The sequence below is a fragment of the Canis aureus genome, chromosome 31 (assembly GCF_053574225.1).
Source record: "Canis aureus isolate CA01 chromosome 31, VMU_Caureus_v.1.0, whole genome shotgun sequence".
NCBI classification, from domain to species: domain Eukaryota; kingdom Metazoa; phylum Chordata; class Mammalia; order Carnivora; family Canidae; genus Canis; species Canis aureus.
Window position 1 is genome coordinate 12,882,587 of NC_135641.1, and position 25,073 is coordinate 12,907,659.

The 25,073-nt window shown below is 41.9% G+C and overlaps 1 protein-coding gene across 1 annotated transcript in view; it reads right to left on the minus strand.

Annotated features, from left to right (window-relative positions):
- Positions 1-25,073, minus strand: part of ADAMTS16 (ADAM metallopeptidase with thrombospondin type 1 motif 16) — a 148,689-nt gene that overhangs the window by 116,668 nt on the left and 6,948 nt on the right. The gene's annotated exons all lie outside the window — the stretch shown is intronic.

Genomic DNA, 25,073 nt, shown 5'->3' on the forward strand with positions numbered 1-25,073 from the left:
CCAGTGTCCTTCAAACTTTGCAAAGGAGCTCTCCTGGGGCCTGGATCTCTCCTGGCCAGCTCTGTAAATCATTTTACATTAAATTGATCTCACACTCGTATTGCATTTGTAAGGAAGGAAGAAACGTGTGCGAGGCTAGTGCTGAGAAAATGCTGTTTCTCGCTCAGCAATGTACGAGGAGGAAACACTGAAGCTCAGAAGTAGGATAATTGTGTTAGACCGTTTTGTTCACAATTAAAACTTGCTAGATTTCTACTGAAAAATCAGTTAAACAGAATACATGTCTACATAATATGAAAATGTAGTTGACATTAGAGATTTCTCAGGAGGAAGCAAGCAAGGGAATCATTCAATAAATGATCTTGAGATAACTGGTTGGCTCTTTGGTAAAAAACAGATCTCAATTTCTTCTTCATTCCATTCACCAAAATAATGGCCAAATGCAGCAAAGAGTAACAAAACTTAAAACAACTAAATAAATTAAATAAAACATATATTTGTAATTTTGATGTAGACACTTGCAGATGGAACAAAATCAGGAAGCTGTGAAGAAAGAGATGGATAGAATTGGGTAAATTCAATATTTGAGTATGGTGAGAAATACTATCGAGTCAAATGACAAGTTAGGGAAAATTCTTGAATGCAGATGACAAAAATCACGATCCTTAAAAATAATCCATAAAAACTAGTAAAAAATGAAGAAGTAATACAACTTTAAAAAAATGGAAAGAAAAAAATAGGGCAAAAAAAGAAAAAAGGCAACTCACAGGTGGGAGAGGTTTATAAAAAAGGGTTTGATTTTACTTCTAATTTTAGCAAGAAGTTGAAAACCACAATGAGACGCCATCCTACTGGCTGACCAAAAAGGCAGCATATACCCTGTTACAACCAAGATGTGAGGAGAATTAGTAAACTGGTGAAGCACTTTTGGAAAGAATTGGCAGTGTCTCTCAAAATTGTAAATACATGTACTTTTGACCTAATAATTCTGCAGCAAGGAAGGTACCCTAAAAAATTCTAACACATATGCCCAAGATATGTAAAAGGATGTTTATCATAGTAAAAATTAATAAAATAACCCCCAAATAAGAAATACTTGAAATCCCCCCTGATGGAAGACAGGTTATCATAATGAGACTGTATGTATTGCAAATCAGTATCAGCATTTGAAAACAATTAGATAGTTACTGATAGAGAATTGTTTCCTAATTTATTTTGGGGAAAAAAGAAAGTGCAGAACTATAGTGATATTAGTAAATACCTTCTGTTTAAAAAAAGGAAAAAAGTTTGTAGGTTTATATCAATATGTTTATATCTATTTATAAAAGCTGTCCATAAAATGGAATATTACTCAGCTACCAAAAAAAAAAAAAAAAGAAATCTTGCAATTTGCAACATGAGGGTGTCATCCTGGATGAAATTAGACAAAGATCATATGATTTCACTCATGTGGATCTAAGAAACAAAACAAATGAACACATAAAAAGCACGGAGAGACCTGTAAATACAGAGACACCAACATTAAATTACCAATATTTCCTGCCTTACTATAAAATAGAATCTTATCAGTGACTTGACTTATGATTAGCGCTCAGACAGAAATGATATTTATCCTACCAGGAGTGTCCCTGCTTGAAGACTCAACTGGGAGCGTTGGTAGTGAGTGCCCCACACTCACTTCTTATGGCCACTTCAGCATGGCAACAGAACTCCTTGCCCCTCACTTGTTTCTCTGCAGGGAAGGAATAACTTGTTTATAAGTCTGGACTCAAAACTGGGCATGGAAGGCACAGCCCTTTCTACTCAGGACTCCGCCCACCCCCGGAAGCTGGCATCCTCATGGATCTTGATCATAGGATAAGCTCAGGTGGGTGAATCCCCCAGGAGGGTGACTGTCAGGAGTCTAGCATCTCTTGCAACTCACTGACTGCGTGTGTCTACATTGGGGCCCACTTTTAGGAAATCCACTCACCTGCACAAATATTCCACTTTCTCCAAAACTGACTTTATCAGTAATTTTAAAAAGGATACAGATGTGTACCATTTGAGTTACTCTTTTTGTTCATATTTTATAATTCATTCAGAATACAGAATGTATGGAAAAGGGAAAAGGGACAGTAAGAGGTAAGGAAATAGGGAGTTACTTATTGGGTCACCTCAAAACCCAATTATTTTATTTTCTCTCAGGTGGCTTGTTAATTAGCAGATATCTTATTACGGGTACTATTACGAACATAAATAGATATGATATACTAGTTACTTTGTCTTGGGCTCCACCTATGTGCTACATAATGTGCTATGTGTTTTGCTATATTCATTATTGCTGTTCTAATAACAAACGTATAACATGAGAATTAATATTTCCATTTAAAGAAAAGGGGCATTAGGGGCACCTGGATGGCTCAGTGGTTGAGCATCTGCCCTTGGCTCAGGGCATGATCCCCAGGTCTGGGATCGAGTCTCACATCTGGCTCCCTCTGAGGAGCCTGTTTCTCTTTCTGCTTGTGTTTCTGCCTCTCTCTGTGTGTCTCTCATGAGTAGATTAATAAAATCTTTAAAAAAATAAATAAAAGGGACATTAAATCTTAAAAAAACTGCCCAACATTGTAGACCTAGTAAGTGGGCTAGCTAAGATTAATAGTCAGTGTAAATGACTCCAATATATATGCCAACACATCAGTGCTTCCTCTCTACCCCTATGTTAGTATTAGCAAACTATGGCCCCTGGAGAATAACACTAGTAATGGTGGTAGCTGAGTGTGACCTTGGATTACTTGTAGATGTATATGGTAAACTATAGGGCAAAAGTAAAAATGTAAAAAAAAAAAACGAAAAGAAAAGAAAAGAAATATAAGTTATATACTGAAGTTATATAACTTATATAAATATATAACGTAAGTTATATGGAATCATATAACATGCTCATTTAAAACCACAAAAGGCAGAAAAGAGTGGAAGACTATAATAGGAAAAAAATACAAGGGCAATAAAAAGAAAACAGTAACAAATACCGTTGATATTAATCCAACTACATCAATAGTCACTTTGAGTGTGAATGGTCTAAATGCACTAATTAAAAGACAGAGATCATCAGAATGGATCAAAACACAGATCCAACTATGTGTCATCTATAAGAAATCTCCTTTACATATAAAGACATTTACAAGTTAAAACTCAATAGATGGAAAAAATATACCACACTAGCAGTAATCAAAAGAAAGCAGAATAGCTGTATTAATTTCAGACAGAGCAGACTTCAAAGTAAAGCTATTTGTCAGAGATAAAGAGAGACAGTACATAATGATAAAGGGGTCAGGTCTCTGAGAAGACATAACAATTCTTAACACGCATGCACCTATCAACAGGGCATCAAACTATGTGGGGCAAAAACTTCTAGAATTGCAGAGAGAAAGATGTATCTACTCTTATGGCTGGAGACTTCAGCACCCCTCTTCCAGAAATGGTGAGATCCAGCAGGCAGAAAATCAGTAAGCTCTGCAACACCATTCACCACCTGGATGTAAGATCTCTGTACATGGCTTCATCCAACAACAGCAGAATATATACTTTCTCAAGCTCACATGGAACATTTTCCAATACAGACCACATTCTGATCCATAAAACATACTTTAAAATATTTAAAAATTTAGAAATCATAGAATATCCACTCTCAGACCACAAGAGAATTAAAGTAGAAGTCTATATCAAAAAGAAAATAGGAAAATCTCAAACTAGGTGAAGATCAAACAACACACTTAAAAAATATTCTGAACTAAATTAAATTGAAACACAATTTATCCAAATTTGTGTGATGCAATGAAAGCAGTGCTTAGAAGGAGATTTCTAGTACTGAATGCATATATTAGAAAAGAAGAAAGATCTAAAATCAATAATCTAAATTTTCACTTTAGGAAACAAGAAAATCAAATTAAACCCAAAGTAATCAGAAGAAAATAAATAATAAGAATTAGAGCAGAAATAAATGAAATTGAAAACTGGATATCAATAGAGATTGTCAATCAAATTAAAACCTGGTTCTGTTAGAAATGGTGAGATATACTAATGCTGCACTTGGAGAAATATCAAGTCCTGAATGCTTTCCTTTTTATTTATTTATGATAGTCACGCAGAGAGAGAGAGAGGCAGAGACATAGGCAGAGACAGAAGCAGGCTCCATGCACCAGGAGCCTGACATGGGATTCGATCCCAGGTCTCCAGGATCACGCCCTGGGCCAAAGGCAGGCGCTAAACCGCTGCGCCACCCAGGGATCCCCGCTTTCCTTTTGAAAAATAAAGAAGATGAGGGGCACCTGGATGATTCAGTTAATTAAGCTTCCAACTCTTGATTTTGGCTCAGGTCTTGATCTCAGGGTCTTGGCATTGAGCCCCGAGTCAGGCTCTATCCTCTCAGCACAGAGTCTGCCTGAGATTCTCTATCTCACTCTGCCCCTCCCCTCACTTATAGGAGTGCACATTCTCTTTCCCTCTCTCAAATAAATAATTAGATAAAACCTTTAAAAGAAATAAAGAAGAGGAGCAAACTAAGCATTCACTCAAAACAATTTTTAAAATGCAATGAATGGCTACCTAGAAACTAGAAAGGCTAATTAAAAATAAATGAATAATTCTAGAATGTATGAATTGGTAAACGGTAGAACAATGTGATTATTAAGCCAAAGAAGTCTAGTGAGCCCAAGATCTGGTTTTTAGAACAAAATGAGCAAAACTCATGAAAATGCAACGAGGATGCAAAAGCTCAGAATATAGACCATAATATGGAATATGGCACATATTTATAATAGGAGATCAAACTTCTTTTGAAGATTAAATGTCACTGTACATGTATTCTCAGCTTTCATTAGTGAATTTGTTGTTACTATTTTTTTGTGTTTTTCAGTTTTGTGTGGTATTTCAGATTCATCTATTACAAGTATTTAAGTTTCTGTTAGACAGAAAACCTATACATACACTGTATAAAATGGTGGCCCCTAAATTTTAATTAAAAGAATAAAATAAAAATTCAGTTCTCCAATTGCTCAACAGCCACATGTAAGTATAAAAAAAAATTCAAATAAAATGAAGTCAAATAAAGTTAAAAATTTAGTTTTGCAATGACTCAGTAGCCACATGTGACTAGTGGCTACCATATTGGACAACACAGGTATTTCCATCATGTCACAAAGCTTTATTGGAAAGTGCGACTCTAGAAGAACTGGTAATAAATCTTCAGGAGCTTACTTTTTAAGACTAGTTTTCCAGATACAGGAGAGGTGGCCACAACATTTCTCTATCATAGTGTGTATCATACAGTTAGGAACAATCTTACAAATCCATCCACTAACATCTTTATCAAATTGCCCCAGCTGAAATATTCAAAACATATTATCAAATTGATTGCCTAGTAAGATTACTTTCGGTTGGCACAAAAATATCTGACCTAAGAATAGCTCAAACTAAAATTCTACAGATCCTCTTTCCATACACTCCCAAGACACAAAGAAATAGTTAAGCAAGTCATTGAGTAAAGGCATTAAATTTAGTGCTGTTGCTTACTATGACCAAATACCATGGATTAAACATTAGAATAGATTCCCTTACAGAGCTGTACAACACTGAGACATGAATTAACTTCCATAGGGGAAGAAGCTCACAGTCCTTCTCATCTAAGAAGTGTGTAGTTAGTTTGTTCATTTACTCACTCATTTCATTAATTCAAAGAATATTTGTCAATTGCTTGTTATGAACCAGACACTCTTCTAGACAATCTAGATACAACTGTGAACAAAATAGACAAATATAATGGCCTTCTTGGAGCTTAAATTCCAGTGTAGCATGGGGCAATGAGAGGAGAATACACAGTAGACATAAAAAAATCATAAGTTAAAAGGCAATGTGTCAGTTCTTCCTAACTCGATCTATCGATTCCATGTAATTCCAATCAAAATCTCAATGAATTATTTTGTGAATATCAACAAAATGAGTCTTAGGTATATACATTATGGCAAAAGATGCAGACCACTCAAGTCAATATGAAGGTGGAAGAACAACCATAGTTCTTTAAATTTTTTTAAAGATTTATTTATTTATTTATGATAGGCATAGAGAGAGAGAGGCAGAGACACAGGAGGAGGGAGAAGCAGGCTCCATGCCAGGAGCCCGACGTGGAACTCGATTCCGGGACTCCAGGATTGCACCACCCTGGCCCAAGGGCAGGCGCTAAACCGCTGAGCCACCCAGGGATCCCCCAGCCATAGTTCTGACACGACACAAGGGACTTCAAAACATATAAAGCTACGGTAATGAAGACAGTGTGTTCCTAGAGGGAGCAGAGACAGATACATCCATGGAACAGGACAGAGCGCCCAGAAACAGACCCACATAAGTACAGTTAACTCATCTCTGGCTTAGGAGCAAGGGCAGAACAACGCAGCAATGACAATTCTTTCAACAACTGGATGACCACAGGCAAAGAAGTGAATCTAGACACAGACGATACCCCTCTCACAAAAATTAATTCAACTGTATTACTATAAAATGCAAAACTATAAAACTGCTGGAAGTTGACAGAGGAGAAAATCTAGATGCCCTTGGGTATGCAATGACTTTTTAGATACACCACTGACATGATCCATGAAAGAAATAACTGATATGCTGAACTTCATTAAAATTTAGTTTCCACTCTGGGAAAGACATGGTCGAGGGAAAAATAAGACATGCCACTGTCCGGGAGAAATTATATGTTAAAGTCATCATGGATCAAGGACACAATGGTAAGAAAATGATAAAGCTCAACAACAAGAAAGCAAACACAATTAAAAACCAGGCCAAAGACCTTACCAGACACCTCACCAAATAAAATATGCAGATGACGACAAACAAGCCTATGAAAAGATGTTCCACTGTACACATCATAAGGGAAATGCAAGTGAATACACCAGTGACACAAGACCGCACACCCATTAGGATGAGAAGGACCCAGAACAGGGACAGCACCCTGTGCTGCTGAGTGTGGAGCTCACTGCTGGGATGCAACACGGCGCAGCCACTCTGGAGACAGATTAGTGGTTTCTTACAAAACTAAACACACTCTTACTATAAGATCTGCAATCATACTCTCTGGCATTTACCCAAAAGAGGTGAAAACTTTATGTCCACACAAAAAATGTGCCCACAGATATTCATAGCAGCTGTACTAATACGCAACCAAGATGTCCTTCAGCAGGTGGATGGGTCAATAAACTGGGGTCCACCCATACAATGAAATACCAGGCAGCCCTAGTAAAAAGTGAGCTATCAAGCAGAAAAAGCACAGAGGAACCTTAGATACATATTACTCCATGAAAGGAGCCAACCTGAAAGGGCCACGTGCTATGTGATTCCAACTCTAGGACAGTCCAGAAAAGGCAAAACTACAGAGATGGTAAAGAGAAAGATCAGTGGACATCAGGGGTCAGTGTGAAGGAGGCATAAGAAGGCAGAGCATAGGACCTTAGTATACTGAAATGACTCTGGGTGACACCACTGTTCTGGAGTCACGTCACTAACTTTTGTCCACCCACAGAGCATATGATGTCAACATGCAGCCCAAATGTGAATTATGGATGTCGGGTGACTGTAGGGTCAGTGCAAACTCAGCAATTTTGCTGTAAACCTAAGCCTGCGATAAAGGATGTCTATTAAAAAAAAACAAAAACAAAAACAAATACAGAATGAAGAGGACATTAGGAAGACGTGAAAGGAGGCTTTGGTTTTGAATAGGGCAGCCAGGTAGGCCTCCCGGGGCAGGTGGCATCTCAGGTCTTGGATGAGGAGTGGGCCGTGAGGGTACTGGAGGGGAGGCTGTGGGCCACACAGAGACTAGAGCCACCGCAATGGCCCTATGGCCCTACATGGCAGCCGCTGATGTTGTGTGTTTGCAAAATATCCACAAGTGACAGATTCGCCAGCCTATGGTGATGAGGTTGATGATCACTACAGTAACAACCATCAGGCAGGAGCTTGTTCAAACTGCACAACCTTCCGAGCCATCCCTGTGATCCGTGTCCACGGCCACTCCCAGAGAGCCGCGCTCACCATCTGCTGATTCCATTCTGGTTCTCCTTCTGATTTTTCTCTACCTTTAATTTGGGCCAGGGGTCATAGAGGAAGCATGAACCAGATCTCTCCTTACTTGCAACCTTGCAGCGATGTCCTCTGACTTGCAAACACAATCTGTGCCGGGCATGTTCAGGCTTCCAGGAGCATCACCCTCCGGCCTGTGTTGGTTTAACTCCTGGGCTCTGCTCCCGAGGTCTTGCCGGGCACTCAGGATGCTCCGCAGTGCCAGCCACTGCTCCTGTCCCAGGGACACGGGGCTCGCTCTGGCCTCAGGGCCTCCATGCCCACTCACCCTGCTTCCTGACGCACACCCCATCCACCCTCTACTGGCCTGGGGCTTTCTGCAGTGATGGGGTGGGGGGAGTGGGGACTTGCCTGCTGTCCTGTTGCTCTTAATGCCAGGCAGTATTAGCTCTAGCCTGGTGGCACCCACAGCAACAAAATAATGGCAAATGGTGGCTCCAGAGGCCAAAGATCATGTTCAAGTCCTGACTCTGCCTCTCCTCAGATGGTGAGGGCAACTGTGTGAGGGTCCTAGAACCCAGGTCCTATCTTTTCAGAGGATAAACTCACAGCTATTTCCCAGTGCAAAAGTGGCAAAGAGAGAGACAAAGAGACAGAGACAGAGAGAAAGAGAGATTTTAGTGATGTCAATCAAGACAGCAGAATGTATTTCTAAAATCGGGGGCAGCCTGTGGGAAGCTGGAAGACTGGAGGCAATGTGCAAACCCCTGTGCTCGCTGGGAAAGGATAGCCAACAGGTCAAGGGCAGAGTGGGGAGGTCAGAGCAGAGCCGGACAGCCACAGCCTGGGTCGGCGGGGCAGAGAAGTGGGTGACAGTCACGGCATGGGGTGGCCACATGTGTTTCTCATCAGAGGTCATGGGTCCCCAGGGTGTCGTCAACTGGTTCTACAAGCCATGCTTTCTGCACACACTCAGTCCCTCCCAGTGTGTGACTCGGTGGCACCCTTCCCTCTGCACCGCTGTAGGCGTGCGGCAAATCCTGACAAGGACTTATCCAGTGGACACTGAGCCCAAACATCCGCTGTCTTCCCACCTTGACTCGTCACTGGAAGTATCTCTCTCCCCAACTGGACATTCAGTCCCTCAAGACGGTGCCCCTTCATCTCCAGGTTCCAGGCTGGTCACACCCTGTTTGTGTTAGTCATATTAAAATGCTTGTATTGATTATTGATCACCTATCATGGCCCTGCCTTGGTTCCAAGAACTGGATGCCCTTATCATCATCAGTAAACCTCAGAACAGGGGCACCCGGGTGGCTCAGGGGTTGAGCACCCACCTTAGGCCCAGGGCGTGATCCTGGAGACCTGGGATGGAGTCCCACATCGGGCTCCCTGCAGGGAGCCTGCTCCTCCTTCTGCCTGTGTCTCTGCTTCTCTCTCTGTGTCTCTCATGATAAATAAATAAAATCTTAAAAAAAAAAAAATAACCCTCAGAACAGACTTGTCAGGCCGGATTTGGGGAAATAAAGAAATCGAGCATGAACACCTCAAACATCCATCCATGAGTGACCAGATAAAGCCAGCACAGCCCGCACTGGCCACGGGAAGGCTGGTGCACGTGGGTGGGTTGAGTGCATCACGCGGAGCCGGAGCAGCCAAACCAAACCCTCGTACGGGGTGAGTTGAGTCCTAAGAAACATGCAGAACACACAAAACTGTTATTCAGGAAGCAGAATGGGCTGTGGGCTGGGGTGGGCACCATAGGGCCTGCGGGTGGCACGGGTGTCCCCGGGGGCGGCAGGAGAGCCCACAATGGGGTTGTGGGTGCGCTGTGCTCCTGCTGACCAGTCACCGTCCTCTGCGCTGGCCGTCTTAATGTTCTCTTGTGTAAACGGGGCCTCAGTGGAGCTTTTAGAGACACTACACACCGAGCTCCCAGTCAGTCGGAGAAGGACAATCATCATATGGCTTCTTTCATATGGGGAATATAAGAAATAGTGCAAGGGACCATAAGGGAAGGAAGGAAACTGAGTGGGAAAATCAGAGAAGGAGACATGCCCTGAGGGACTCTTAACTCTAGGAAATGAACACAGGGCTACAGAAGAGGAGGTGGGTAGGTAAGGAGATGGGGTACAGGCTGACAGGCACTGAGTGGGGGCACGTGACGGGATGAGTGCTGGGTGTTATACTGTATGTTGGCAAATTGAATTTAAATAAAATTTAAAAATTAAAAAAAATAAAGATGCCAGTAAAGAAAGAAAAGGAAGAAAGCAAAAGAGAAAGAAAGAAAAAGAAAAAAAGAAAGAAAGAAAAAGAAGAAAGAAAGAAAGAAGAAAAGAAAGAAAGAAGAAAGAAAGAAAGAAAGAAAGAAAGAAAGAAAGAAAGAAAGAAAGAAAGAAAGGAAGGAAGGAAGGAAGGAAGGAGAGCATGCCCCTGCCGGGGTCACAAACCTGGAGATCACAGGGCAGCTCCCAGGCCTATGGAATTATTCATGCTCATTACCAACCCCACCTCCCCAAAATCCAGCAGTTGAAAAGTTTCTAAAGGAGTGTGGTGTATTTCATTAGCAAAGACAATCCCTGACAAGTTATATTTTTTTCTTCACAAGAGAAAACGTAAGAGAATGCCCTGGGGACCAGCTCTCTGTTACCTGTTGGTCAGCCAGCGGTGGCCGTTACCACAATGCTTCGAAGCTGCCTTTCTGTCAATACTCTGCGTGTGTCTCTGGCTCAAGCACAGTGAAAGGATATAATGTCATTAGAAATACTGCTGAGGTGTCCACAAGAAATGCGTGGGACCCACCAGCTGTGAGCCAGGCTGAATTAGGGGGGCCAGCCACTATTTAAAATCTGAAATTTCTGTAGCCTTCCTTGATTAATTTTGGATTAAAAAATGCTTTCCATGTATGTTCTATGTCTCTCTGCCTGTCTCTCTTTCTGTTTTTTTTTTTTTTGTTTGTTTGTTTGTTTGTTTGTTTTACTACTAACCTATATGATCCTGTAAGCTGATAACCACTGAAGCTGTGACAGACACATAAGCTCTCCAGAATTCTCAGGAGGAATCAGGACTTTCTGAGCGAGACTGTGCAGAAATACTAGCTACCCCCAACACAGGCACCCAAGTGATTGAAAGCCAGGTGTTGGACACCTAAGTTCTCCTTGTGCTGACAAGGTCCAATGTTGTCCAACCCATTAGACTCCAAGGACACAGACAGACAATGTCCCTGGGTGGGGACATGGGTGCATGGGGACAAGGCCCGTCATGTGTTCTGTGACCCAACGGGCATGTCTCAGAATCAGGCTCTGACCCTTGCTAGACGGCAGCTGTAGGCAGGTTACATAATCTGTCTTATTCTCAGACTCTCTAACACAAACTGGGAATAAAAGCTCTTCTCAAAATGCAAGTACAATGAAATGCAGTAGTGAGGTATGCAATGAATCTGCATGCAAAAATTCCAGGCATACAGTAGGTGCTCATCAGTTATCTTCCCTCTTTATAATGGACCCATTTTCATGTTTTACTTAAAAGCATGAAACTGCATCACTGACACATACATTAACACAAACGTTCCCGTGGGAAAGCAGAATTCACCATGTGTTTGCTCCACAAGAACCAAACACGGACTACATGACACAGGGGGACCAGGGCACATGGAGGATTAGCAGAACTGCAGGTTCAGTTTCTTCCCCGCCCTCTGGTTTAGGAGCTGGAGAAAAGCAGTGGGTATGCTGGAAGAGAGAACAGCCAGGTCAACCGCGTTTGCGAGAAAGCATCCCCGTGCCCCGCACTGTCTGCTTGCCAGGAGCACAGGAACCCCGTATCAGAAGACCCGCCAAGCAAGCCAAAGTCTAAGGATGGTTTGCTTTTCCCACGAGAGAAAAAATATTACCAGAGGCTACTGTCTGGGCACGAGCTGAAAATTTAGGCTCTAAGGAGATGATTAACATGACAACAGAATAGGAAGCATGCGTGGATGGAGGGTAGGTTACGGCCCTGTGCACACTGGATGCCCTCAGTGGCTGGAGGTTGCGTAAGGCCCCGTGCACACTGGATGCCCACGGTGGATGGAGGGTGGGTAAGGCCCCGTGCACACTGGATGCCCGCGGTGGATGGAGGGTGGGTAAGGCCCTGTGCACACTGGATGCCCACGGTGGATGGAGGGTGGGTTATGGCCCCGTGCACACTGGTTGCCCGAGGCGGATGGAGGGTGGGTTACAAGCCTGTGCACACTGGATTCCTGCACTCAGCTGAACAGGAATTCCCCCACGAGCATCTAGATCGCATGATGGCACCAACAGCCAGACTTTTTGACACTGCCACGTCTGTTTTCCAAAATGTAAGAGTAAACCGTGAGTTACACTGATGGACGCTACAAGGTTCCCCACATGCGCACCGGGTCCACAGCAGCTGGGCTCGGCCTCTCCATCCCCCCACAGAGCCCACGGGGCCACACCTGTGACAAGGGGCAGATAAAAGGGCTGAAGCCAGAGAAAGCAGAAGTTGGCTGGGGCTGACTTTGAAACCGAGATCAAACAAAACTGACCCCTTGCAAATCTCTAAATCGAATCCATTTCATAGCACACGGGCTGACAATGAAATCTGAACTGTGAATAATTGCCAGAGGAGGGGATTAATTTGCAAAGGATACAACAGAACGTGATACCATCTCAAGATGTAACTGACCTTGCTCGGCCCTCCTGGTTGGAGAACGGATATTCTCTTCTGATCGTGTTACTGACTACATGGCACTTTGATTAAAGTCTCCTTATACGACCCGACTCACTGGTTGGTTTGTATGTGACCGAAGACTGCCTCTCAACAATTTAATTTTCGGTAGGCCTTAAGACATTTTTATATTTAAATGGCAATCTGTGACACCATCAAATTCTTCTTACTAAAATGGTTCACATTTGAAGACATTAGTGCCCACATCAGTTCACACCTTGCGTGTTCCCTATACATCTAAAGGCGCAGACGTCCCAGGGACGCTGACCCTTCCTGTGAGGCTGAAGCCATGGGTGCACACATGGGACTCCACCCTGAGGTGAAGCTGGGGTGTTAAGTTTCTAAAGTCTAAATAGGGACCACTGGGTGACTCGGTGGTTGAGCGTCTGCCTTCAGCTCAGGGTGTGATCCCGGGGTCCTGGGATCGAGTCCCGCATCAGGCTCCCTGCATGGAGCCTGCTTCTCCCTCTACTTCTCTCTCTCTCATGAATAAATAAAATCTTAAAAAAATAAGTTTAAAATAAATATAAGGAGTCCTTTCATTAGCCTACATACATGTAAACTTTTACATGACCTAGTCTGTATTTAGAACAAAATTCAGAGAAAACAGTTGCCCCACAAAGTCCCTGCAGCCTCAGCAGCCTGGGGATTCAGTTCTTTCAAGACTCTAGACTGGGGGTCATTTCAAATACGTGGGCACTAGCTATCTTCTACAAATCTCATAAACTGAGCGGCTCTAGTTCTTCCTCTGGTACAGGAAGATGTGACGCAGATATTACTCTTTCAGAGGGCTGACCACAGGGAACTTGAAAGTGTTAGGGATCAGTAAGCTCAATTTTATTAGAATGAGTAAGCTCCTAAGCTTCTCCCCAGTGGACAGTAGACTGGATTACTGGAGGCAGAGGTAGGAAATTACGATTGATATTAGACCCAAAAAAGTTTTTAGGTTGTAAATATAATTATGTTATGAACCAAAGCAATATTCGAAATTCAGAATAATGATACTAGATGGTGAAGGAAAGCCTAACTCATAGTATTGGCCCTCGTAAGGAACACACGATGACTTATGGTTCTGCATATGGCACCCTTACCCGGCAAGGCGTTTACATATTTAAATATTCACGATTTACTCTCCTAATACTTGCACATATACGTGCATGTTTCAGCTGGTCACGGAACTGAGTTGTAAAATAGCCTAGCTTCTCTTCTGGCTTATTATCCTGCAATCCATCATTCTTCATTTTATTACCTAATGATGACCTGCAATGGGAATAGTCAAAACTCCCCCAGCTTCAGTTAGAGATTAATCTCTGCAAATAAAACCAGGTTTTTGGCTCCTCTGGCTGCCACAGGGGGAATGCAGAGTCAAGATGTCAGCTATTCTGGGCAACTTCCTCATTTATGATACCTTATTAAGCACAAAGTCATCTCCCAGGTGTTGAGGAAAGACATCATAAACGCGTGGGCATAACCTATGCTTCCAAATGTTGCATAAACAACACTCTTGTGTTTTAAATCGTTTGCCCGAATGATGTGTCTTTTTATCATCCGAAGTGCTTTCAAGTAAATCACCCAAAAGGCTCTAGTGTAAATAAAATATTTTCTCATTTTATCCCCATTTCATCCATGAGGCTTCTCTGAAGGTCAGTGTAACTCTATCTCCTGGTTCCTCAAGTTGACTTGAACCTGCTTACACTGCAACATGGGCAGTTTCTTTCTTTCTTTTTTTAAAGATTTTATTTATTAGAGAGATAGAGAGAGAGAGAAAGAGAGAGAGAGAGAAAGAACGTGCAGTGGAGAGGGGCAGAAGGAGAAAGAGAAGCAGACTCCCCTCATTGATTAACTTGGTTCTGGATTTCAATTTTAAAAATGCTTAATATTTAATATAACAAATAATATAACAAATAACAAAGTAGAAATGGATTTTTTCTTGTTTTATGGTAAATGCCAGCTTTTTATCCCTGAAAGTTTATATAGAATAAATGTGCTGCATCACTTTTTGAGAAGGATTCAAGTTGGAAAGAATGCCCTTCCTCAGAAATCCTCATGTGCAATAGGTAATCCCGCTCTTGTCATAAACTAGATAACTAAAGAAGACATGTGTCCAACACACAGAGACACAATCGTGTACTTATGTTCACTCAACAACACATAACAAGCTAAGAGGTGGACAAATCCACTTAGTTCTTTGAACTGTGCTCTATATAAATTAGATCATATCCTGTCACCTGTCAAATATACTGCAATGTTTATTTAAAATTTGTTAAAGACTCTCTCTGTCATTAGAGAAGTTACTCATATGGGTAGGCCTGGAAAAGTGCTCACTCCCAGGGGTCCTTTCCTGAGACTATGTGAATGTGAACAGCACTGGCATTATTCTCTTCCTTGCTGTGGAAGTATGTTCCCAGGAACCCAGGAGACATGGATCCATGTGGTGACTGTATGGCAAGTGCATGCTTTCCAAACTCAGAACTGTTTCTAGATAGGGAACGTGGGTGGCTCAGTGGTTGAGCCTCTGCCTTCGGTTCAGGTCATGATCTCAGGGTCCTGGGATTGAGTCCCACATCAGGCTTCCCACAGAGAGCCTGTTTCTCCCTCTGCCTGTGTCTCTGCCTCTGTGTGTCTCTCACGGGTGGATAAATAAATAAATAAATAAATAAATAAAACAAAATCTTAAAAAAACTGTTTCTTGATAGAGCTTTTTATAGTGTCTCCACCCTCTCTGGATGCTGGAACTGTCTCCAGCATAGATGGAACTCATATCTAAAGCAAGGACTTTTTATCCATCTGCCCACCCATCCATTCATTTATCCATCCACCCATCCATTCATGTACCATCCATCATCCACCATCAATCCATCTATCTGTTTATCCATCCATTCATCTATCCATCCATCTAATTCCTTCCATGGGCCAGGAGCATTGTTGGGTGCTGGAGGTCCTGAAAGGATTCCTGAGAACCATGAACTTAAATGTGGCTTATCATAGTTGAGGGACAGACCCTGCTTTTTGTGTTAAGAGAGAAAACATACAATGTACTCAAGTGGAAATGTAAGGTCAATGGAATGACATGACCTTAAGGTCACCAAGGCAAATATTTTTCACAGACTTTGTGCACTAAATAAATCACCAACTTTCTTAAACTACATTTCATTTTACATGTTTTTGCTCCAAATTTCTAATGTTTTAAGGGTTGAAGATACAATTATTCAATGACAGAAAATCGGGATGATTGGCTATATCACATCATTGCCTATTGAAGCTCTCTGCTATTTTAGAACCATTTTAAAACTAAGGGCAGCCAGTCATTATAGCATCACTATAAACTCTGTGAGTAATAGCATGTGGACCTTTTTTAACTTTCTTAGTTTAATTTTTGTTTTAAAAGTGATAACTTTTGAACTATATTGACAATGTATACCCTATTGGATATGTCCATTTATAATCAATTGATGGTAAGGAAAAAGAAGAATCCTGCCTACATTTCTTGAGACTATGAATGTGCAAATGAGATATTTTTATTTAGTTTCCCTATAATTTCACAGAAATTATAGAAAAAATAATCTGAAATTAACAGTTTTCACGATTTTAAAATGGTGGATTTATTTGATCTAATGTCTTTAAAACATACGCTGTTTTTCCTTTAAAAAGTAAACTCTTAAGTAAGTGAAGAATATGTTCAAAAAAGGACAAAGGATGATGACTATTATTAGAGGAATCAAAGTCAGTAAAAATGATTCCTACCTGGAAAAACAGGGGAATGGAGCATCAGTAGAACAGCAAATGTCTCCAGTGTGCTCAGCCCCCAGCTCCCCTCCTGCGCTCCACGAGCCACGCGCGGGCACGCCGGGAACACTGGGAACACTGGGAACATTGGGAACACCGCCCTACTCTGCAACTTCCTCTGGCTGCTGATCGCAGGCCTTCCAGCGACCGGCTGCACACGGGGGAGGCAGAAGAACGAGTTCCTGCCCCGTCCTGTCCCCCCACCCCCCGCACTTCCTGCCTTGCTGCCCCACCTCCCATCTCCTTCCTGCTCCTGTCCACCTCTTCCCTGGGCAGCAGCGTCCTGTCCCAGGTTACATCACCTGAAGCACCAGCACAAGCCCCCTCAGAGTCCAGCACCAGCTGCCCACCCCCCCGCCCCCGCCCCCCGGAGGTGAACCCTCAGCAGGTAGCTGAATTGCAATAATCACAACCTCTTCGCTGGGTGCCCCCCCCCGCCCCCACCCCAGGGGCAGTGGCCGCTTCCTCCTGCATTTGCTATCCTGTAAAGCTTCAGTGCTCTCTTCTTAATGTTTCAGTGGTTACCTGTTTAGTGCATTGCATTACTTCTCTCAAGTTGTGTGGTTTCTGTGTTCTAAGTGGACCATGATTGATACAGGCAACAGTAGAGAGCAAGGAAAGCACAGCAGGGAAAAGGCTAGGAAGTATGTGTGGAGGAGGGGAAGAGCAGGCATTTTGAGATGTGTGGTCACGGAAAGTGACAGTTAAGAAGAAAATAACTGTCTTGCTCTGGCTGAACCTCAGGCAGGCAGGATCCTCTTACTCTCTGGACTGGGCTGGACTTGCTCTAGAATAGTCACTCCCTAGAAAAGCAGGCTTCAAGTATCCTTGTCCTTCAGAGGATCCTAGACGTGGATTATTCCCCAGAGGAAAGGATCACAGGAATCATATTCCTGCTTCCTCAAGGAGACCCGTTTGGCTGTCTCAGGCAGATGTTGCCGATGGAGGAAATCCTAGTCATGCTGGTTGTGGACATAGGGGCACCTTCTAATGATCGTTTCACCAAATATTCTACCAACCATGAGTGTCCATGTGAGGGCTGTCCTCAGTGGTGTTGGGGGAAGCGTCCTGATGAGGACTGCAGTGCTGACCACCAAGTAGAAGGGAAGCCTGCCATCTGTCCCCTCCCCACTGCTATCTGGCCTACATCATTTACTTTTACTTTATTTGTAAAATCTCTGCCAAATATTCTAACATTTACACTCCTTCAACTGGTTCCCCAGTATACGAACAAGTATGAGCATCCAGTGTGATCAGTGCAAACCACTGGGCAGAGAATCTGGACACGTGCGTCCTACACCTGTCTAAATCTACCTGGCTTGATGATACCGGCCATGTCACGGCACCCCCCTGAGGCTCAGGTTCATCATCTGGAAAATAAGGGGATTGAAACAAAACTATAGATTTTATAATTAAATTCCTCTAAAAATCTCATTTTTGTTTACAATGAATGGTAAGCTAATAGAAAAATCTGTGGTCGCCTCAAGTATAAAAGATTATCAAAATGTTACCTTGATCAGGCTCTTGCTGGGCATGGAGCCTAACATGGGACTCAATCTCAGGATCTTGAGATCATGACCTGAGCCGAAGTCAAGAGTTGGATGCTTAACCCACTGAGCCACCCAGGCACCCTTTACTACGTTTATTCTTAAGGAACTAGCAAAAACATATGTATTTATGCAGTGCTTTCCTCTGGTTCCCCACACTCACGTTTAAATTTCCTAATAACTACCAACTTTGGCTCTACTTCCTCTAAAACCTTAGTTTTTCTATTATTTTATTACATGCCTCCCGAGACTCACATATTTCCAACCTGGTTATCCCATCACCAGCCTTCTCAGGTTGTGATGCTGCTCTTAAAAATTCATCTCTTCTGACCATTCTTGCGCTGGTTTTTCCCTTCTGCTCCTGCTTTATTTTACTGGCTCCAGAATATTTCTCAAAGTATGTTAGAAGTCTGGCAATATTTCAGACAGTTTCCTAGGATTTATTGGGTGCTGCAGAAAAACTCTCAATGACTAGAGTTTCCAGAGAATCCCTGGAGTCTGAGGTTGGGAATCAAACCTACGACAGTTCAAACCAGGGCTCTGGGTAAGTCTCCAACCAAGTGAGGGAATTCTTAAACATAGCAGAGCGCTGTGGCATTTACAAGCTTTCCAACATTGTTGAAAGCAAAAGAATAATTCGATTTTAGGAGAAGTGATATGTATCCTATGCATTAAAGCTCTAATAAACACAATGCTTTATGTAAGAGGAGCTAAATTTCACACAGATTTTGTGCCAAGGGTAACTGACACACTTGCTATTCTTTGGGGGGGAGGAAGGAGCTAAAGTGATAATCCAAGTACAGAACTTGCATAAAATCCTTTAAGAAAATCTAATCCTGTCATATGCAATAGAATGCATATCTAAAGGAACCTCATTAACAGTTTTGACTAATGGGAGTTTTTAAAAAGTTTGCCAGAAATCTTACCAGAAAAAAACATTTCTGAGTAAACTAAAAGCTTCAACAGAAAATTCAGGGGGTTTGGCATTAGTCATGGAAAGAAATCATATAAAATGAGTTATAAAATTAACTGCATAGTTATTTATACCTCAAAGAGGTATAGAGAAAATATAGTATTTTTTTGGTAAATTTGAAATACAAGTATTCACTGCAAGAAAAAATGTTGGCTTATGTTAACAAGAACTTGGGGATACAAAGATGAATAAAAGAAGGTTTCTTGAAGAGCTCACCACCTGATATAAAAAAACACATCTGTAGGGGCACCTGGGTGGCTCAGTTAGTGTAGCGTCTGCCCTTGGCTCAGGTCATGGTCCCAAGGTCCTGGGATTGAGTTCCTGCATTGGGCTTCCTGCTCAGTGGGGAGTCTGTTTCTCCCTCTTCTTCTGTGTCTCTCCCTCACTTGTGTTATCTCTCTCTCTCTCTCTCAAAATAAATAAATAAACTCTTCTTAAAAACCCCAAATCTGTAAATAAATAATTACATGATGAATCCATTTATATTTTAAGAGAAGCTCCTACTACACCATAAATGAGGAGACTAAGTTCTGAGAGGACTACATGAGGAGGAAGGGGGCATTGAGGCAGAAACCAAATGAGAAAATCATGACCCCTTACAGGAATGTTCAGAGATGATGGCATGAAAATTCATGTAAATGATCCTGCAGGTCCCTATAGGGCAGCAGTAGCCTGGTGGTACTGGGAAGTAAAAGTGTTCTGTGGTTTGAAGTGCGGGTTCTCTCGAGTCAGGTTACCTATGCACAAATCCCACTCTTTTAAGAATTATCTTGGGAGTCATCTGTAAAATTGGGACGATAAGTGATCTTGGGCAATGATCTGTAAAATGTGTTAATAAAAGCACCTAGTGGAGATTCCCCAAATGTAAGCGTGAGGGGTGATACAGATCTTCTCTCCAGTGAAATTATCATTTAACTGCTAAAAATATTCTCTCTCTCTGTCTCTCTCTGTATTACCATTACTCTGAATCAAAAATTGCTCCAGTTTGATTTCACTGAAGAGAAGCAGCTATGCAGGAGCTTGTCCCTAACCCTCCAAAGGTGCTATACTTTAGTAGAGCAATTCATGCCCAAGGGTGTTGTACAAAATAAACAGACAAAAAGCACAATCAGCTAGCAGTTAGCACAGATTTACAGGTGGTGTGATACCAACTGCCGCAGACCAGCACAGGTTCCTGGAAGAATGTGCATATGCTCTAGGTTGCACCCTGCAAGAAGCAACATCAGAGGCTGCACGCTACATGGAGAACAGACTTCTCTGAACTAGTCCTGCCAAGTCACTAAACCAGCAAGTGAAAACAGAATAGCAACAAGCCCTGGAGCTGCAGAGTATGGCCAGTATCTAGAGTTGCTATACAGTATATTCTCTGTGATGCTCAATCCTTAGCAGAAAATTGTGAGACATGCAAAGAAACAGAAAAGTGTGGCCCCTACACATGAAAAGAGACAGGCACAGAAACTGCTTCTAAGAGGACCCAGATGTTAGGTTTTATTGGCAAATACTTCAAAGCAACTATTATAAATATGTTCACGGCACCAAAGGGAACTATATCTAAAGAATTAAACTAGGTCTAATGAAGATGTCTTCCAAAATACAGAATAAGAGAAATTATAAAAATAATCAAATAGAAATTATAGAGTTAAAAAGTACAATATCGCAAACAAAAACTTCACTACAGAAACTTAATAGTAGATTTGAGCTGCCAGCAAAGAATCAGTGGATTTGAAGATAAACTGAGAAGGATGTTGCCATTTGAAGACACAGAGGAAAAAGCAAATTAAGGAAAATGAGGGGAGCCTCAGAGGAATGTAGTACAGTAACAAGCACATCAATATATTCATCATGGGGGTACCGTGGGATGAACACTAAGATACTCACACCTGTACACGTCACAGTAAAAATGCAGAAAGACAAAGACAAAAAGAGAATCTTGAAACAGCCATACAAAAATCCCAACTCCTATGCACAATAAACTGCAAGAAGATAAACAGCAGACTTCTCCTGAGAAACGACAGAGGTCAAGAGGCAGTGGATGCCATATTCAAAGTGCCCGAAGGGGGTAAAAACACTAACTAAACAATGACAAGAATAAAAACAAGCTATCTCCAGTGATCTCTATGCAGCCACCCAAATCCACGTGAGACACTGCTTCATACTCGCCAGGACAGCTGTAAGAAAAGGATGGACAAGAGCTGACCAGAATGTGGAGAAATAAGAATCCTCATACATTGTTGGGAGGATACAAAATGGGAAAGCTAATGTGTAAAACAGTCCAGAAATCCCTCAAAACATGAAACGTAGAACTTCCATAGGATCCAGCAATTACACTTCTAGGTATAAACCCAAGAGAAAACTGTATGTCTACACGAGAACTTGTACACACATAGCAGTGTTATTGACAACAGCCAAAGAGAGTAGAGACAGTAATATCCACCAACAGCTGAAAGGATAAATAAAAATGTGGTATATATGTACAATGGATTATTATTTAGCAATAAAAATAATGAAGTTTTGATACATCTTACAACATGGACATTATACTACAGGAAAGAAGTCAGTCACAAAAGACCACATGTTGCATGCTTCCTTTTATGAGAAATTGCCAGATTAGGCAAATCTATAGGGATAGAAGGTAAGGTTCATGAGGTCTAGGAATCATGGGGGTTGAGGGGATGGAGATTGTCAGGGGTTTCTTTCTGGGGTGATGCACAGTCTCAGATTAGGTGTAGAGAGATTTGCACAACTCCAGAAATATACTACAAACCACCGAGTTACACATTTCCAAGGGGGGATATCTCTACAATGTATGAACTACATATCAAAAAACTGTCTTTTAAAAAAACAGTACCTATCTGTTAGTGTGGTCATTAGGCTAAGCAACATAACAAACAGAAGGCTATTCGCCAAGTATGTGGCACAAAATCCTCGGTAAATTAGGGTCGCTCCTTCTGCTACTGTCCTGGCCATCACTATTTCCCGCACCGTCACCAGCAGTCATTCCTGAAAGGCACCTGCTTTGCAATACACCTTCGCATGCCTGTGCTGGGTGATCACAACACACCTGTGATGTCAATCAGGTAGAGATATAGGAATTACACACACTGCTATTTATTTATTTACCTTTTAAAAAAATAACCTTACTTAGTGAAATAAGAAATATTTTGAGTCAAGATACTTGGTGGCAGTATCAGGACTACTTTAGAGGTCTTTCTAGAGTTAACAGATGATGCAATAGAAAGTTCTGTGACCTTGACAGATGTTAGCAGTCTTTCCTGGGGCATCCTATTCCTCCTCCAGCAGGCATCACACCCCAATTCTACAGTGAAGATTCAGCTTGGACAAAACTACTCCAAAACCCTACATGGGTGCTGCCACGGGTGCCTGCAAGGCAGGATGACACACCCTCTCTGCAATTCTTGGCACCCAGTTGTGTCCTATTTCATCACTGCAGTGACACTGCCTGTTCCCTGTCTCTCTCATCAGGCAACACAGATCTGAAGCTCATTCATTATTCAAGAGAACCTCAGGAAAACACTCATTTTAGTTTTTCAATAATATTTATTTCCTATAAATAAGACCATCAGCTATTCTGATGTTCTTCAAATCCATTGTTAGAGCAAAGTGCTCCCAAACACAAAAGCAGAGAACCAGTGGAGAAAACTAACAATCAGATTGGAAACTTCATTGTCTCATAATTGTCAACCATGTTCTCTAGCTGAAGACATTAAACTCTTCACTAAGCAACATATTTTAACTTACAGGTGATAGTCTCATACTGTAGGTGAGATCAGAAGAAGAGAATATAGATTTTCTTCCCTCCCTACCAAAGATGTTTTCAAAATGTTCTATCCACGAAGATCTACAAAAAGATGTGAGGGACAAGAAGGTAAACCAAAGAGAATTCTACTGACACCTGACTGTTGGTGGATAGCTGGGTCAATCATAAACACTGAAGAAAAAAAAAAGCTTAACTGAGATCTACCTGGGATTTAATTAGATTTAAAAAAACAAGAACAATAAGAAAAACAAACGAAAAAAAGAGCCCTCCTCTAATGTGATAATATGCCATTTTTCTTCATACCTTAAGAGATTGGAAAGATGAGCCATGAGGTAGCCATCAATCAAGAAGGAAATAACAGACTTGGCAGCTACTTGAGGGTCGATCCCATTCAAAATTGTTTATTATCTGGCTAATGACAAAGGACTTCTTATCATCCTTTTTGCTCCTTTAAAATGCCTTTGATTTGTCCTATCATATGGCAAATGCCCTTGAACCTCACTCATAAGTCTAGTTGAGGTCACGTCTGTAATGATCACCTACAAAATATCAGTGAAGTTAAGTTTAGTGTACTTGGAAGATTAATGGTGGAAACATACAGGTTTCTATTCCAGGGACCAAGATATTAAATTCCAAGGTTCATTATCCAGAGGAGCCTTTTTTTTCCTGCTTTTTTTCACTTCTTTATCTTACATGCAGTTGTCACTTACAACTTGTGCCGTTAACTCCTATGGAGATCAAAGAGAATCAGAAATCTCAAGCTCCTGCCAGCCAGCTCTGCTCATGGGATGGACTCCAGGGCATGGCTCAGCCATCGGGAGAGCCTTGGCTCACAGGACTCGGGTGTCAGTGAGCCTGCACCCCCTCTGGGTTAATAGGAAGCACCTCGCCCAATCACCACAAACAAATCCAAAAATATGAGCTCTGAAGGCATGGCACACCTCCCTACCACACAGATGGCTGCCATTTCCGGTCTCAGCCTTCGTTAAAGAAAGCCAAGGAAGAGATCTCTTCCTTTAGTGCATTATATGAAGAGTTCTTGCCTTCTAATTAAGGAAGATCTGTTTTTCTTGGGAAAACATGGAAGAAATCAGCCACACTGCCTTCAATCATAAAAATTATACCAATAAAATCACCACTTTATCCTTGTCCAATCCCTTTTGTAGCCATTCTCAAATCAAAAGCTCTTTACAAATTAGAGTAGACATGGAATCAGCGCATTCCAGATTCCCCTGAAAAGCAGGTGTTCACAGTTCTTGAAAATGTTTAGCAGGATTTAGCATTTGCATGTATGTAGAATTTGAAGTGACTGGTTACAAGTAAGTGCCCCTTCAGCATCCAGTAGCCGCACACGCATATACAAAATCTTTATAAGATGCAGACTCTGAGTTCCCTCTTTCCAAAGAGAGAAAGAAATTTAAGAGAGACTTAAAGCATTTTCTAGAAATGTAATAAATGCTCAAAAACCTGTTTGTCAAACCTTTAATATGGTCAAGACCTTCAAAGGTTTTGGGCACACATTTTCACCCAGCTACTGAAGTCATTATCTTGTGCATCTGTGTGTGACTGATTAATGTACTCCAGACCCTAAGCATCCATTAAGTTTTTCTTCCCTAACAATATGGAATTATTTAAGAAAATTAAAAGACAAGGCATTAAGATTTCAGCTTGGGGCATTTTCTCAACGGGGCCAGCTGCTCCTTCCTGAAGGGTCCCGGCAAAGGGACCACCAGAAGCATTCAAGTGATGTTCGGTGTCTAAATCAGATACTAAGAAAATGGAAAAGGTACCACAGAATCATCGGTCTGGTAAGAACTGAATCACCCGGACCTGGATTCATCACCGCATTTGGAATGAACGCCCTAATCTGTAAGCACATGATCCTCAACAGAATGGAGGGGGTAAAGTGCTTCCAGGCATCTGATCAAATAATCCACCCAGTCAATCAGCTTAGTACTGTTGTTCTATTCAGAATGAAGACATCTCTGTAGCACTAGCAATGGACCAGAAAGTTACAGTGGAACCATCCCAAGAAGTTCCTGTCTTCAGACCTGGCCATAAGGTCTAATTTTCATGCTGGCATGCTCTTCCAAGGTTCTTGTAAAACAACAACAGAAGCGTGGGCACATGCACTACCGCCAAATGGGCCAAAGAAGGCCGCACAACATATTTTAGACAGTATTACTTGGCAAATTTCTCCTGC